The sequence below is a fragment of the Cimex lectularius genome, unplaced genomic scaffold, assembly GCF_000648675.2.
Source record: "Cimex lectularius strain Harlan isolate CLEC.00 unplaced genomic scaffold, Clec_2.1 scaffold126, whole genome shotgun sequence".
Taxonomy (NCBI): Eukaryota; Metazoa; Arthropoda; class Insecta; order Hemiptera; family Cimicidae; genus Cimex; species Cimex lectularius.
Window position 1 is genome coordinate 178,979 of NW_019392705.1, and position 14,627 is coordinate 193,605.

A 14,627-nucleotide genomic window follows, 5' to 3' on the forward strand; every position below is an offset into this window, starting at 1 on the left:
GAAAAATCACCGGCCAGGGGTGCACCGGGGGTTGCATGTGCAGTGATGTGGGCGTGGCCGAGTTTGATTGACAGCCACTATGGCCGCGGCCACACCCCTGCTGAGGCCGTGTGGGGGCCAGGGGCTAGTTTATTGCGAAAACCGGCGGCCCCCAACCCCCGCCCGACCCGTGACACACACTAGTGTGAATTATTGCACACTGCACACCCCAAAGACGCGCACACACGCGTACGCGCACGCACGCCCTTCGCCCGGCAAACAACATATATGAAATTATTTACTAGAGCCATCCAACAGCGCGCACCCTCCACCCCACAATGAACTAGGCGAAATCCAATCAATGGATCCCAGCATATAAATTATGTAGTAAGGACATTGCAGTTATTGAAATAATGGGGCTCGTAGAAGGGGAAAGAAAACCTCTCAGGGGGAAAGTGCACTTCTCTCAAACATGCAACCAGAACACAATAATTTCCCCTTCAAATTGTAGATACATTTATCATTTATTCCATTTTATAATATAAAAACATATAATACATATCTGATCAAAAACAGTTCCAAAAATTAAGAAAAAAGTGGCAAAAAATATATCATAAAAGAAGCGGCATAATTAGATTTTCATTTTTCTGGCTTGTAAGTTTGAAACATCAAACATTCCTGATGATAAAAGCATAATTTCGGTCCGCCTACCCTCGCTGTTTTGGTCCAATTTGTTTACGGATCGAAATAATGTTTATAGGCAGACGAAAATGATAGAAGACGACTAAACAAAATACTTTTATGCTTAAACCCTATTTTGTAATGGACATAAGGGCCATAAATATTTTGTAGGGGGTATACATGTTTTAAATTAGGATGATATTCGCCCAGAATTTTAAAATAGCTACAACAAAGAATTTAGTTATATTATTATAGTTACCAAAAATTTTACCATTGAATTCACTAGTTTTTGTGGTCCGCTTGACCAATTTATATATCATTCAATTAATTGAGGTTTTTAGTTGAGATAAAAAAGTCAGTGTCACGAGCGGGATTCGAACACACGAATTTCGGCTTGATACGCCGCTGCTCTACCACTTGAGCTGTCATAACTTCGATCCACTCGGACACTAACTTCCCATCTCAACCGCACCTTTTGAATTTTCCCTCCTTTTTGCTATTTTTCAAATGTCGTGTAATCTATTTGATTCTCGGCGACAAATGAAATGGCCATATCTAGCTTTAGTGAAGTGGACTTCATTTTAATTCATTAAATTCACAATTTTTCGTGGTCCGCTTGACCAATTAATATCATTCAATTAATTAAGGTTTTTAGTGGATCGAAGTCACGATAGTTCAAGCGGTAGAGTAGCGGCGTATCAAGCCGAAGGTCGTGGGTTCGAATCCCGCTCGTGACACTGACTTTTTATCTCAACTTAAAACCTTAATTAATTGAATTTTACTGTGATATTTCCTCACGAGGTTTAAAAAGGGGATGATTGTTACGATATTTCCGATCATTTTGGTCATCTTATCTTGTTATTTTGGTCAGTTAAATAATGTGGTCTGAAAGAAATGAGTCTGACAGAAAAATGGAGATTGGATGACCAAAATCAAAGGAAACGATCAAACTAAAGAATTTTGTGTTTTCACCCTCTTTCCTATTGTGCATGATAAATCTACTTAATAACGTAAGGCACAAAAAGGAAAAACATCTAAAATTAAGGATGAAGTGAGAAAAAATAAAGAAACAGTCTGAAGACCAAAATCAAACGACCAAAGTAAACCATTGTATATTTTTCCCCTTTTTCTCATCGAGTACGATCTGTTTTCTATAATGATTTAACAAATTAATAAAATAATATTGGCCCAAAAACTAAAAACATCTAAAATTAAGAATGAAGAGAGAAAAAATAAGACATATTTGGATTTTCTTTTTTTTGCTCGTAAACTTGAAGTACGAAAAATAAAAAATTTATTGTGAGATTTCCTCATCTAAAGGTGATTGTAAGACTAAAAAGGTCATCAAATTGTTAGGTTATTTCCGATCATTTTGGTCTGCTCAATCTTGCTGTTTTGGTCCACCAAGTAATGTGGTCCGGCTGATCAAAATCAAAGGAAACGACCAAACTAAACAATTTTGTGTTTTTACCCTCTTTCTCATTGAGTATGACACATCTTTTTGATATATCTTTAAAAAAAAATGAAAGGCACATTTTGAATTTAAATTTTGTGTCTCGAAAACATGAAATATCAAAAATGAACATTTTATTGTGACCTAATGAGGTTTAAAAAGGTGATGAACAGATTTGGTCATTTCCGATCATTCTGGTCTGCCCACCCTGTGCTGTTTTTGTTCACCAACTAATTCGGTGAAGAAGAAAAACATCTGACAGATCAAAAACAGTAGAAATTGGCAGACCAAAATGACAGATGTCAAAATTAAACACTTTGGAGCTTTTACCATCCTTATAATAAAGTGTGACGTATTGTACATTCCAAACAGATTTAAAGAAAAAAAAAGATAATAAAAGAGAAAAAAAGATAATGAGATTCTTTCACGGGGTATTCCTACCCTGGGCTGTTTTTGTCCACCAACTAATTTGGTGAAGAAGAAAAACATCTGACAGATCAAAAACAGTAGAAATTGGCAGACAAAAATGACAGATGTTAAAATTAAACACTTTGGAGCTTTTACCATCCTTCTAATAAAGTGTGACATATTGTATATTTCAAACAGATTTAAAGAAAAAAAGATAATTAGAGAGAAAAAAAGATAATGAGATTCTTTCACGTCTTCCTACCCTGGGTTGTTTTTGTCCAATATAGGGACAAATCAGAAATATCCTCTTTGCAATGGATATCAGTGACATTAACATCTTCCATGAAGTTTCAAATGATATAACATTCGCCCAGAAGTGAAAGACGCCTGAACTAGAACTAACACTCTTATCTAAAACTGAGCCAAAATTGTAAAAGTATAAATGCATATCAGCAAATGTAAATAAAAATTCTATAGATTTTTGAACAATTTACTGGATGAAGTCTGGAAGTACCATATTAAACTCACGATATTTACATGTACTTATCAATTTACGACATAACTAGAAGTATAATTTGTTTTTGAAGGCTTTATTATTTCAATTTTTTAAAATTTACAATTTAGCGACGTTTCGGGGATTTTTTTTTCAGAAATAAAATATATGACTTGAAAACAGGATCGCTGAACCATCGTTAAACTTACTAAAGTACTTTTTTATAAATTAAAATTTTAACGTATTTTCGTTTAAATAAATAAATGGATACGATGCTAGGGAAAGCTATATAAATTTTGTACTTTTTTCTGTTAAAAACAGTTCAAATTAGGCTTTTATTTAAAAATCCTAACTCAAGAGCTTGATAGCTTTTGTCACCATCATTTGTGTCTTTCATTTCTAATTAGATTTATTTTTGGAAAATTTAGTTCAGGATAAGGACTGTGGTTGAATTTTAAATATAGAAAATAAGGATTTTTTGTGAATTTCTTAAGGCGGGGTTTTTTGAATCGGGACTTCACCAAGTTTTGTTTTGTTTCGAAGGGACGGATTCGTGGAGGCGAAGCACGTTTGACGCGGCGCTTTATGCGCTTGAGAACTTTATGCTTCGACAATGGGAGGTGGACGCGGATCGATAATTTTCCACTAAGTGTAATAATCGGGTCCCCTTCCATTCGCGGCTAAAATCCTAGTAGTCAGGGGAAGGGGACAAAAGGAAGCCTTAACACCGATGTCCCGACAGGAATTAAAAAAAAAATATTCTTACAATGTCAATATAAAGAGTGTATTGACAATGGGGGTGAGGAAGAATAAAAGGGAATTATTCTTTTATATTCCCCCTTGCTGATTGGTCTTCGGGACCCCCTCATGGAATTCTTCGACTCGGCCTCCAAAAATATCCCCGTGTCATTAAGAGAGATTTACTCGGGCAATTCTTTCCCCTTGCCGATTTTCATTCCGGGTGGGGAAGATTTTTTCCTCGAACCCTCCGAACCTCGTTTTTCCATCGTAACGACCATATTTTGCAAATGCGGTCGCCGCTTTGACAAATCGACCCCCTCAAGACCACGAGTTAACAGGGTAATAAAAGTCGAGGAGGGCCTTTTTTTCCTCTGGGGTCGGACGGAAGGGTTGATTTTAATATGACTTGGAACCGCTATAGTAATTTCCATTCCACTTGTTACGGGGGTCTCTTCTGTTAATACGCAACTTTTATACCGCAGAGGAATAAACAAAATCAGACCCAGAGGCATTGAATATCTTAAACTTGGGCCAAAACATAAAAAGCCAATTGGCCGACCCCTTTTATTCCGGCTCGACACTTCCACCCCGGTTCTACATAAATCAACAAATAACTGATCCCTCACAAGTGTCGTCGTTAGAAACTTAAATCCGGTCAAGTTGACACCCCCACAGATAATTCAAAACTTACTAAAAAAAAGTTAAAGGAAAAACTCCTCTCTCGTCGAATCAAATGTGTTGCTGCAATTTGAGCGCGTTACCAGAGGGTTGACTGTGCAAAAAAATAAGAAGAAAGTAAGTTGTTACGTGTTACGTTCAAATTGAGCGCCATTAAAAAAATCAGCTGCTATTTGGAACGTCGCATTGGCGGAGGTATCAGCGGGTTCACTTTGGCAATTTATGTCGAGAGACGTGGTTGTAGAAGTCCTTCAACCTGATGATGAGCTAAAGGGCCCGAAATCGAGATCGTTCCAAAACAACTTACTGTGAGTAGGAACTATTTTTTTTAAAGGGATTGAACCCCACACTCTCTCCATCATTTATCATTTCTATCATTTCTAGAAAGTAAGTTATTATTTGTGATTTTATTCTAGTCAATTAAAGATGAAACACAAATAACAGACACATTCACAAAGCATAATACCTAAAACATAAAAGTTAGTTAGCGTTCACACAACCCTAGAAAATTCTCGATGATCCTCGGGGAAATTGTGGATAAGCTTCATTCACGCTAATAAATTAGATTCACATGCATTCACACTACCCCAGTGTACTCGAAATCCTTAGGAGAAATTGGGAGATAAACCCTGCCATTCACGCTAATAAATTGAATCACGTTCACTGGCACTACCCCAATGCACTCGATATCTTTCGGAGTGATCGGGGATAAGCGCTGCTATTCACGCTAATAGATTGCAATCTCATTCATTCTCACTACTCCAGTGTACACGCGATATTCCTCGGAGTAATTGAGGATGTCTCACCATTCACGCTAATAAACTTCATACATTCCATTCAAACTATTGTAGAGAAGTCTTGATTTCCTAGGAGTTATAGGGGATGAGCCCCTACATTCACGGTTATAAATTACATTCACACGTTCATTCACACAACCCTACAGAAAACCCAATATTCCTTGGGGTAGTTGGGTAGTTCATTCACGCTAATAAATTACATTCACGCATTCAAACACACTATCGCATGATATTCGTAATTCCTCGAGGTCATTGGGGATGAGTCCTGTCATACACCATAATTCATTCACACTAGTCCAGTGTACACACGCTATTCCTCGGGGTAATTGAGGATGTCTCACCATTCACGCTAATAAATTACATTCACACATTCCATTCAAACTACTGTAGGGAAGTCTTGATTTCCTCGGGGTAATAGGGGATGAGCCCCTACATTCACGGAAGTAAATTACATTCCCACATTCAGTCACATTACCCTACAGAAAATTCGATATTCCTTGGGGTACTTGGGTAGTTCATTCACGCTAATAAATTACATTCAAACATTCCATTCAAACTATTGTAGAGAAGTCTTGATTTCCTCGGGGTAATAGGTGATGAGCCCCTACTTTCACGGAAGCAAATTACATTCCCACATTCTGTCACATTACCCTACAGAAAACTCGATATTCCTTGGGGTAGTTCATTCACGCTAATAAATTACATTCACGCATTCAATCACGCTATCGCATGGTATTCGTAATTCCTCGAGGTCATTGAGGATGACCCCTGTCATTCACCGTAATTACATACATACACCATAATTCATTTACACCGCCCCAGTGTACACGATATTCCTCGGGGTAATTGAGGAAAAGTCTTACCATTTACGCCAATAAATAACGCTAATTTTATTTCAACAAATACCTTACATAAAGACTAATTAATTGAAAGAAGTTATTTGGTCAATCGGACCTCGAAATCTAATGGATCTAATAAATAACATTTACAAAATCCCAAAGTATTCGATATTCCTCGGGGTAATTAGGGATAAGTCTTACCATTTACGCTAATAAATACATTAATACCGATAAACACTTGCGTGGGATTATTCCTCATTTCTTTAAAGTTAATCTTAAACCGATAAAAATGATTAAAACGGGGACAACCTCTGTTTCTTAATTATTCTTGTCCTACTTGACAAGGCTGTGGTACGCTTAGAAAATAAAAATTAAATAATTTTAAATAAATTTCAGGACACAAATGGGGATTAATAATTCCCAAATTATCGTCGTGTGTTTTTTCAAAATTCGACAAACGTACACTTACTTTTGGGCCAAAGGAAGGTGTCCGGTATGCAAAGAAAGGTTGCACTTGTACTAAATAATTGAAAGGTGCAATGTTTTTACTCCATATAGGGAGCGAGTAGTAAAGCAGGACTTGTACACGACCACGGCTACGAATCTTTGGGCAATTTTTGTATATATGCTAAGTTTGGTGAAAGATATTTCAACCGTTTCGCGAGAGTGTATTTATATGCGTGAATGTGTTTGCGGTAGAGGATCGGCGGCGGAATTAGGTCTTCATGATAAAAGGTGATGGAGCAATGTACTCCCATCGCCCTAATTGAGTAAAAGGTGTGTAAATAAGAGGGAAAATATTTAAGAATGAGTGCTTAGGTTAAAACTGCTTGCGTCGGGGGTTGAAATGACCATAATGTCGAATGCTTGAGCCTGATTTCGACGGTGGTACGGTTAAGATCAAGGTGTGACCACGGTGACGTATATACAATTAAAAATCAAAAAACTCCCAAAACAACCAGGTACATCAAAGGAAACATTTTATATTTTAAATTTATTTTCGTTAAATAAGCTGATTAGATAGATTCTTGCTTCGGGGAAAGGAATTCCGGAGTAGCGGCCGTTATTATTGAGTATTTCATAACGTTCGCAGGTTCAAAGGCTATCGACTGGTTTTTTATTTTTTTTGTTTTAATTACTTTTATTGTTTTTTTTATAATTTTTTATTGAATGACTTCATAGGCGTCAAAAGTTCATTGATTTTTATGTAATTGGACAGTTCTGAGAACATTAGGGTGTTATTGTGTGTTTTATTACCGAACTCATGTATTTTATTCATTTTGAACGATTCGAACTATTCGAAATTCTTCGACCACATCGTTATTTGATATCCGTTGTTATCGCACTCCGCGAACCGGTTTCTGTGTTTGTCATCTGGAAATCCATCCGTGGGCCGTATGTTATTATAATATCGGTGAAAACATGCTACGCCCTCATTACTTCAAGTCCGATCCCGGTTGGGAATTTTCCGGGTTCCGGGGTGGCCGGATAGGCGGGGAAATTGGGAGTGTCCTCTACACCCCTTGACACCCTCTAATTATGTAAACAACGGCAAATTGCATCCCCCGGGCTGACCACATGCGTTCTCTCACAACGGTAATACATCCTGTATGAAACGATAAATAAACCCGGGATCATTTTTCCTCTTCCTCTATCGATCTTTCTTTAAACGTCTCACCGACGAACTAGAAAATTTTCAAAAAACAAAACCTACAAGTTAAAAATATTTTAAACAGTTTACAATACTGTTCTCTGTTGGACGACGTCAGGGTAGGGTTAAGCATATTAAAATTATGCTAATTGGTGCATTCGTCCCCCTCTTTGAAAATCGATACTTCCACATACCCCTATCTACACGCATTCCACTTCAAAATTATCGTCTAAATTATTCTCTCCACATTTGCCAGATGGGTTTTATGAGTTATGAAAACATTACGATAATTATTCAATTTACCTTTATTATCAATAACAACAAAATGACCGATACTGTTCTTTATTTTGTATCTCTCGTGATATAAACTATAATAAAGTAAAATGAAAGGGAAAATATTATAAATTATTTAAGACATACATACTTCAAAAAGCCTAAATTAAAAAAAATTCAGTTAATTAAGGTTTTTAATTGAGATAAAAAAAGTCAATGGCACGAGCGGGATTCGAACCCACGATCACAGATACACGACATTTGAAAAATGGCAAAAAGGAGGGAAAATTCAAAAGGTGGGGTTAAGGTGGGAAGTTAGTGTCCGAGTGGATCGAGGTCACGATAGCTCAAGTGGTAGAGCAGCGGCGTATCTAGCCGAAGATCGGGGTTCGAATCCCGCTCGTGCCATTGACTTTTTTTATCTCAATTAAAAACCTTAATTAATTGTAATATATTAATTGGTTAAGCGGACCACGAAATTAGTGAATTTAAAAAATTCAGTGTTTAAATCCAATTTTTTCAAAGAACGACATAGTATTTGTCTAGTTACCGACATACCAAAGAAAAAGAAGAGACATGAAGAAAAACGTTCTATATATCCAATCTAACTGTGCAATTCCTTGGTTCCATATAGAGAGCGCGTTGGAATGCCATCCGATATGAGAATTGTGCTTGAGCAGAGCAGATCTTGGTACCCTGTAGGATTCTTGGAGGGGAAGAATTAGTGTTAGAAGGCCGGTGGCGGAATTCTTGTACTACTTCTTGGCTTCATACTCAGTGGTATGCAGGCTAAGTGATTCTTTGAGGGTCGATAGGCTGGACAAGTAGAGTAGTTCTCACGTATCGGGAGCACGGTCGATAGGTGGCCTTCGGACCATCTGAACCGCAGAATAGCGATCATGCTCACCTGAATAAGAATAGGCCATGCAAGGCTGACACACGGACTTGGGGCCAAATATGTCTCCAGATGTATATAAAGGTTGGCCGATTTATTCCACCTAATTGGATGTGCGTTTCCTTGGCTCCGTATAGAGAGCGCGTAGGAATGCCATCCGATATGAGAATTGTGCTTGAGCAGGGCAGATCTTGGAGGGGAAGAAGTAGTGCTAGAAGGCCGATGGCGGAATTCTTGTGAGACTTCTTGGCTTCATACTCAGTGGTATGCCGGCTTAGTGATTCTTTGAGGGTCGATAGGCTGGGCCGGCAGAAAAGTTCTCACGTATCTCACGGTCGATAGGTGGCCTTCGGACCATCTGAACCGCAGAATAGCGATCATCGGTCACCTGAATAAGAATAGGCCATGTTAGGTTGACACACGAATTTTAGGCCAAATATGTCTCCGCAGTATAGAGAAAGATTGGTCATATGTCCCACCTGATTGAAGGTTGCAATTCCTTGGCTCAATAAAGTGAGCGTCCTCTGTTCCGTTTCTTGGAGGAAACCGGGTTGTTTTGTTCGATACATCTCTGATATATTTCTGTCCTAAGTGGGTGTTTAGAGTGAATGTATTTATTAGCGTGAGTGTAATGTGAAAGAAGTAACCCATTAACTCTGTAGATTGTGTAAGATGTTCGGGGTGTATAATATACCGCGCCTTTGAGAGCTATTGACGTTATGTGTCCTAGTTCATCAAGAAACTTAATTAATAGGCCCGGTTTAATTGGCTGAATTTTGCTATACATCGCAAAATATTTCCTGTTAGATTAGTTAATACCATGAGTGAAAGGATTTGGATTTTGGATATGCCCTGGTCACCTGAAGCTGTTGATAGCACATGGAACCAAAAGACCGAGGTGTTACCCCGGACTGCCATCATCCGGGGTTGATGATTTTCGATGCCTACCGGTAATTTATTGTAAATTAAACTTGTGGACCGCCAGGTTTACAGATTTGTGCTTAGTAGGTGAATAATCAATAAATTTAAACGGCCAAAAGCTAAAGAGTCAAATGATCGATACCGATCACTTTTCGGTGTCAATCTATTCTCCCCGGTAGCCCTAGCAACCATCTAGAATAGGCGGACTCAATAAAGTGATCAACGATTCAATATGAGTTTATCTACTCACAAATTATGCGACACTACCAACTAAGAAAAATAGTTTCATACAATATAATATCATATATGTGGAATATTTTTTCGGCCTGTTTTTGACGTTTTGTCACCTTGGTGAGTTAATTTTCTTCGGTGTACTTTATGACAAAAACAGCGAACATAGGCGGACCAGATCACTCTATTTGAAAAGGACTTGTTGAATATCGTCGGGTTTTCAAGAGGTCGTTTTGTTTGGAAAGAACTGTGAACAATTAGAGACATAAATCGGTTTTCCTTCAAAGACCGTCAGCTGAGAAGGCGTAGGAAAGTTATTTTCCGGTTCGATGCGGGGGCGTTTTTGCAAAAAAAAAGAAGAAGACTTTCTGCTAAAAAATCTATCATTTTTTATCTCCCTCACTTCGAACAACCTTTTTCTTCCTCGCGATCGATTAGGCCCATTATTCCTCCGAATCCCGCCCCTTTGTCGCCCAATAATAAAAGTACTACTTTCCGGGCAGTTTCAAATTGGTTTAAGGTTTTGTTAGGAATCGGTCGGGGGCGGAAAAAAAGGGAGAAAAGTTGAACCAAGGGGCGGGCGCGGGTTAACAGAATTTTTGGAACAAACTTTTACGCCATTGTTGGAAACTCTGTCTGACGGACCAGGACTGAATTTTTTATTTGATGTTTTCTCTCTTTCTCTTGTCCCCCCTTCCATCCTCAAAGCTCCTACTCTCTCAGAAAAGTAACATTCTTTTTCAACTTCGGGTACCTGACGTTTTATAAAGCCTCTCCCTCCGACGACCTTTTGGAGAAAAAAATTAATTTATTTAAGTAAACCCTCTGGTAATTAAAAAAAGTTTAAAAGCGATTGATAACTACCTCTTTACATCGAATCTTAATACACTTTTGAAAAATAAACCTCCAAATTGAACATCGATAAAGCCTTATTCATCTACAGAGAAAAACTGAAATTTATTTGAATAAAAATACATTTTTAAAAGTTTCTTAAACTTTTCTACTCACAAAAACTCTGGATCACTGTATGGCATTGATTAAAAAGCAAATTCAGTTGACAATGCCAAGCTTTCGACCTTTTTTAAGGTCATCATCAGGGCAAAATAATTTTAAATATGCCAATCTGTTCACATATTTAAGATTATTTTTCCCTGATGATGACCTTAAAATAGGTCGAAAGCTTAGAGATGGTAATGGTAATGAGGATACTAGGATGCGCGGTTTGTGCTCCTCAGGTACTGCAGCCTTCTGGCTTGTTGTACCTTCCTAGTTCCCTAGTTCAGTACAATAGACTTAAGTCTTAGAAGTATCAGGTCATTAACTGTCGCTGCTACAATTTCATTCCTAAATTTTTCCTGTATGCTAGGTTAAATCTACATTGAACCGTTGCTTCGGATTCGAAGGCATGGGTGGCTGTTTCCTCCTCCTCATTGCATAATCTGTAGATGGAATCATCTTTGTATATGCCCAGTTGTGTAGATGTTTTCTCAGATGTGACCGGTTAATAGTCCTATTGCACCTCTGAGTCTGGTCCTCTCCAACTGCAGCAGAGTTGGTCCAGTCTTGTTGAGGGTAGTAGATCATAGTTAGCACCGCTAGAATTTATCCACTCCTCCTTTTGTTTTGTTTGGATCCATTATGCGATAGAATATTCTATATTCGATGGACTTGCAGATCCTTCTCTGGCTTCTGCTTTATCGTTAACCAAAATTCCTCTGTGCCCTGGAATCCAACATATCCCAACATGGTGCTCATCATTCAAAGAGCAAATGGTCCCCGGGAAGAGGGTATGGTGACGTTTCAAATAGTTTCTGTAGCCATGTAAGGTTTTTATATTTCTACGTTCTACTAATGCTACTGAAATTAGGTGTATACCCGAATGAAAAGCAGGTGTATGGGGCACACTTTGGGGGTGGCCCGGATCCTAGGGGAGTTAAGGATTCTCTGTAACAAAATGATATTTACTGAATGCCTTAAGGCAAAGTAAACAAAAAGTATGTATATGAGACCTTTACCTTACAATGATCAGCGCGTCTATTTTTTTTTTCAAACCTGCGCCAGAGTTGGAACAGGCCTTTAGCACTCCTTCTTTTTCCAAAAAATCAGAAAAAATTAGTTTAATCTACTGGACACCCTATGGAAGTCGTACCAAAGATTAAGCTGATAAGAATTGATACTTTGATTTTGATAAACCTCATCAGAATACAATAAACGGCTGTAAAACTCCAAGAGAATCTGAGCGTGACAATTTTTTTTCAATCTGCGCCAGAGTCACAAGCCCCTAGCCCTCTGTCTTTAAAAAAAAATCAGTTTAATCTGTTTGACTCCCTATGGAAGTCTTACCAGAGATAAATCAGATAAGAACTGATATTTTGATTTTGATAAACCTCATCAAAATACAATAAACGGCTGAAATACTGCCAAGAAAATATGAGCGTGTCAATTTTTTTCAGCCTGCGACAGAGTTGGAACAAGCTCCTAGCATTTTTTTTCCAAAATTTCAGTTCAAGCTACCGGACGCCCTATGGAAGTCTTACCAGAGATTAACCTGATAAGAACTGATATTTTGATTTTGATAAACCTCATCAAAATACAATAAACGGCTGAAATACTGCCAAGAAAATATGAGCGTGTCAATTTTTTTTCAACCTGCGACAGAGTTGGAACAAGCCCCTAGCATTTTTTTTCTAAAATTTCAGTTCAAGCTACTGGACGCCCTATGGAAGTCTTACCAGAGATTAATCTGATAAGAACTGATATTTTGAATTTGACAAACCTCATCAGAAAACAATAAACGGCTGAAAAAACTCCAAAAGAACATGAACGCGTCAATTTTGTTTTCAACCTGCGTCAGAGTTGGAAGAAGCCCTAGCACACCTTCCTTTTCCAAAAAATCAGTTTTTATCTACTTGACTTCCCATAGAAGTCGTACCAGAGATTAATCTGATAAGAACTGATATTTTGATTTTGGTTAACCTCATCAGAATACAATAAACGGCTGAAAAACTCCAAGAGAATACACAAGAACATACATTTACAAAATTGTTCTATTTTAAGACCCATACCTAAGCATGTATTTTAAAATTGTATGAATATTTTGACATAGGATCTTTTTTTCTAACTTTTTCTAAAAGAATCCCATCCAATGCCGGATTAGCCGTACGTAATCTCCATTTTATCTCAATTATAATAATATCCGGTTTTTATTAATTCACGCAGCGGTTGTATGCATTACGCGTGGCCTGTTAAAATTAAAAAAGAGAAATTAAACATAAAGCTCAACCAGATGATTTTCTAGGTCACAATCGAAAATTGCTGGCTTTAAAAGCTCGCCCTGTCGAAATCATCAATCATCACTGTCAATCAAACAATTTCCGACGTACCTCAGTCAAAAATTACTCTCATTTGTCAAAATTTTTTGTCATATTTTTTATGTAAAGAAAAATCGAAAAACCATAAAATTTCTTGGTAATTTTTTTATGTGCTGATTGCCCATGTTTTACAGAATTTAGGGCCTCTGGGGAGAGAGAAAAAAATTAAAGAAAACACTTGGGACAGTTTCATTAAGGGCCGTACTGTCTTCACCTCAAACACCCGAGGTAAATTAATTTTTAAAAGGGCGCCTCTCCGGATTGACGGGCCCTGCGATAATTTATGATTACTTTTATTTTAGAGCGGGAACGACGTATTCAAAAAGCGGAAATCCTTTATTGGATTTCCAGAGACGGGGCGGGGGCTGGAGACGGTTTATTGCATTAGCATTCGCCTCCCCCGCACTTTTCCAAAGTCTTCTTTCCTCTCGGTTAAGTGGGCTGAGTGTCGCGCTCTTCTCCGGCTCAAATGAATTCAAAACTTATCCCATTTTTCATTATATCCCATTTTAACGCAAATTAAAAAATATTTTTGAACCCTTTCCCTTCCGGGACTGGGCCTTGATTAAGTGCTAATATCCCACCTTCATCCCCCGACGACGCCCAGTGGAGCAGACTGTTTTTTAAACGCTCTAATCCTCAGAGAGCCCCCGTATAGCATTTTTCTCATTTCTCCTTTGCCAATTACCAAAAGGATTAGACTGATAAATTATTTTGTTGATTAATTTCAGTTTGAAAAATTGATGTTCACAGTCTTTCCGACGTTTCGCAATCTATACTTCAAGATTCGCTGTGAAACGAGCCTCTACTCTAAGAAATTGTCAAAACTTTTTGGTTCACTCTGCCCAGGACTTAATTAACGGTTCAACGAACTAATCTTTTCCATACAAAATGTAAATTACAACTTCACTAGTTTCGTGGTCCGCTTGACCAATTAATATCTTACAATTAATTAAGGTTTTCAGTTGAGATAAAAAAGTCAATGGCACGAGCGGGATTCGAACCCACGATCTTCGGCTTGATACGCCGCTGCTCACCAATTGAGACACCAACCTCCCATCTCAATCACACCTTTTGCATTTTCCCTCCTTTTTACCATTTTTCAAATGTCGTGTAATCAATTTGATTCTCGGCGACAAATGAAATGGCCACGGAGAGCTTTAGTAAAGTATACTTCATTTGGAATGGATCGAGGTCACGATAGCTCAAGTGGAAG

The 14,627-nt window shown here is 38.0% G+C and overlaps 1 protein-coding gene and 2 non-coding genes across 8 annotated transcripts in view; all 3 read right to left on the reverse strand.

The window, feature by feature from the left end:
- LOC106674274 (zinc finger protein 629) overlaps positions 1-14,627 on the reverse strand; it is a 175,763-nt gene that overhangs the window by 56,755 nt on the left and 104,381 nt on the right. The window lies entirely within an intron of this gene.
- On the reverse strand, positions 12,254-12,443 carry LOC112126687. The gene has a single exon (XR_002910142.1). It is a non-coding gene; the product is annotated as a U2 spliceosomal RNA (small nuclear RNA).
- LOC112126688 lies at positions 12,841-13,032 on the reverse strand. The gene has a single exon (XR_002910143.1). It is a non-coding gene; the product is annotated as a U2 spliceosomal RNA (small nuclear RNA).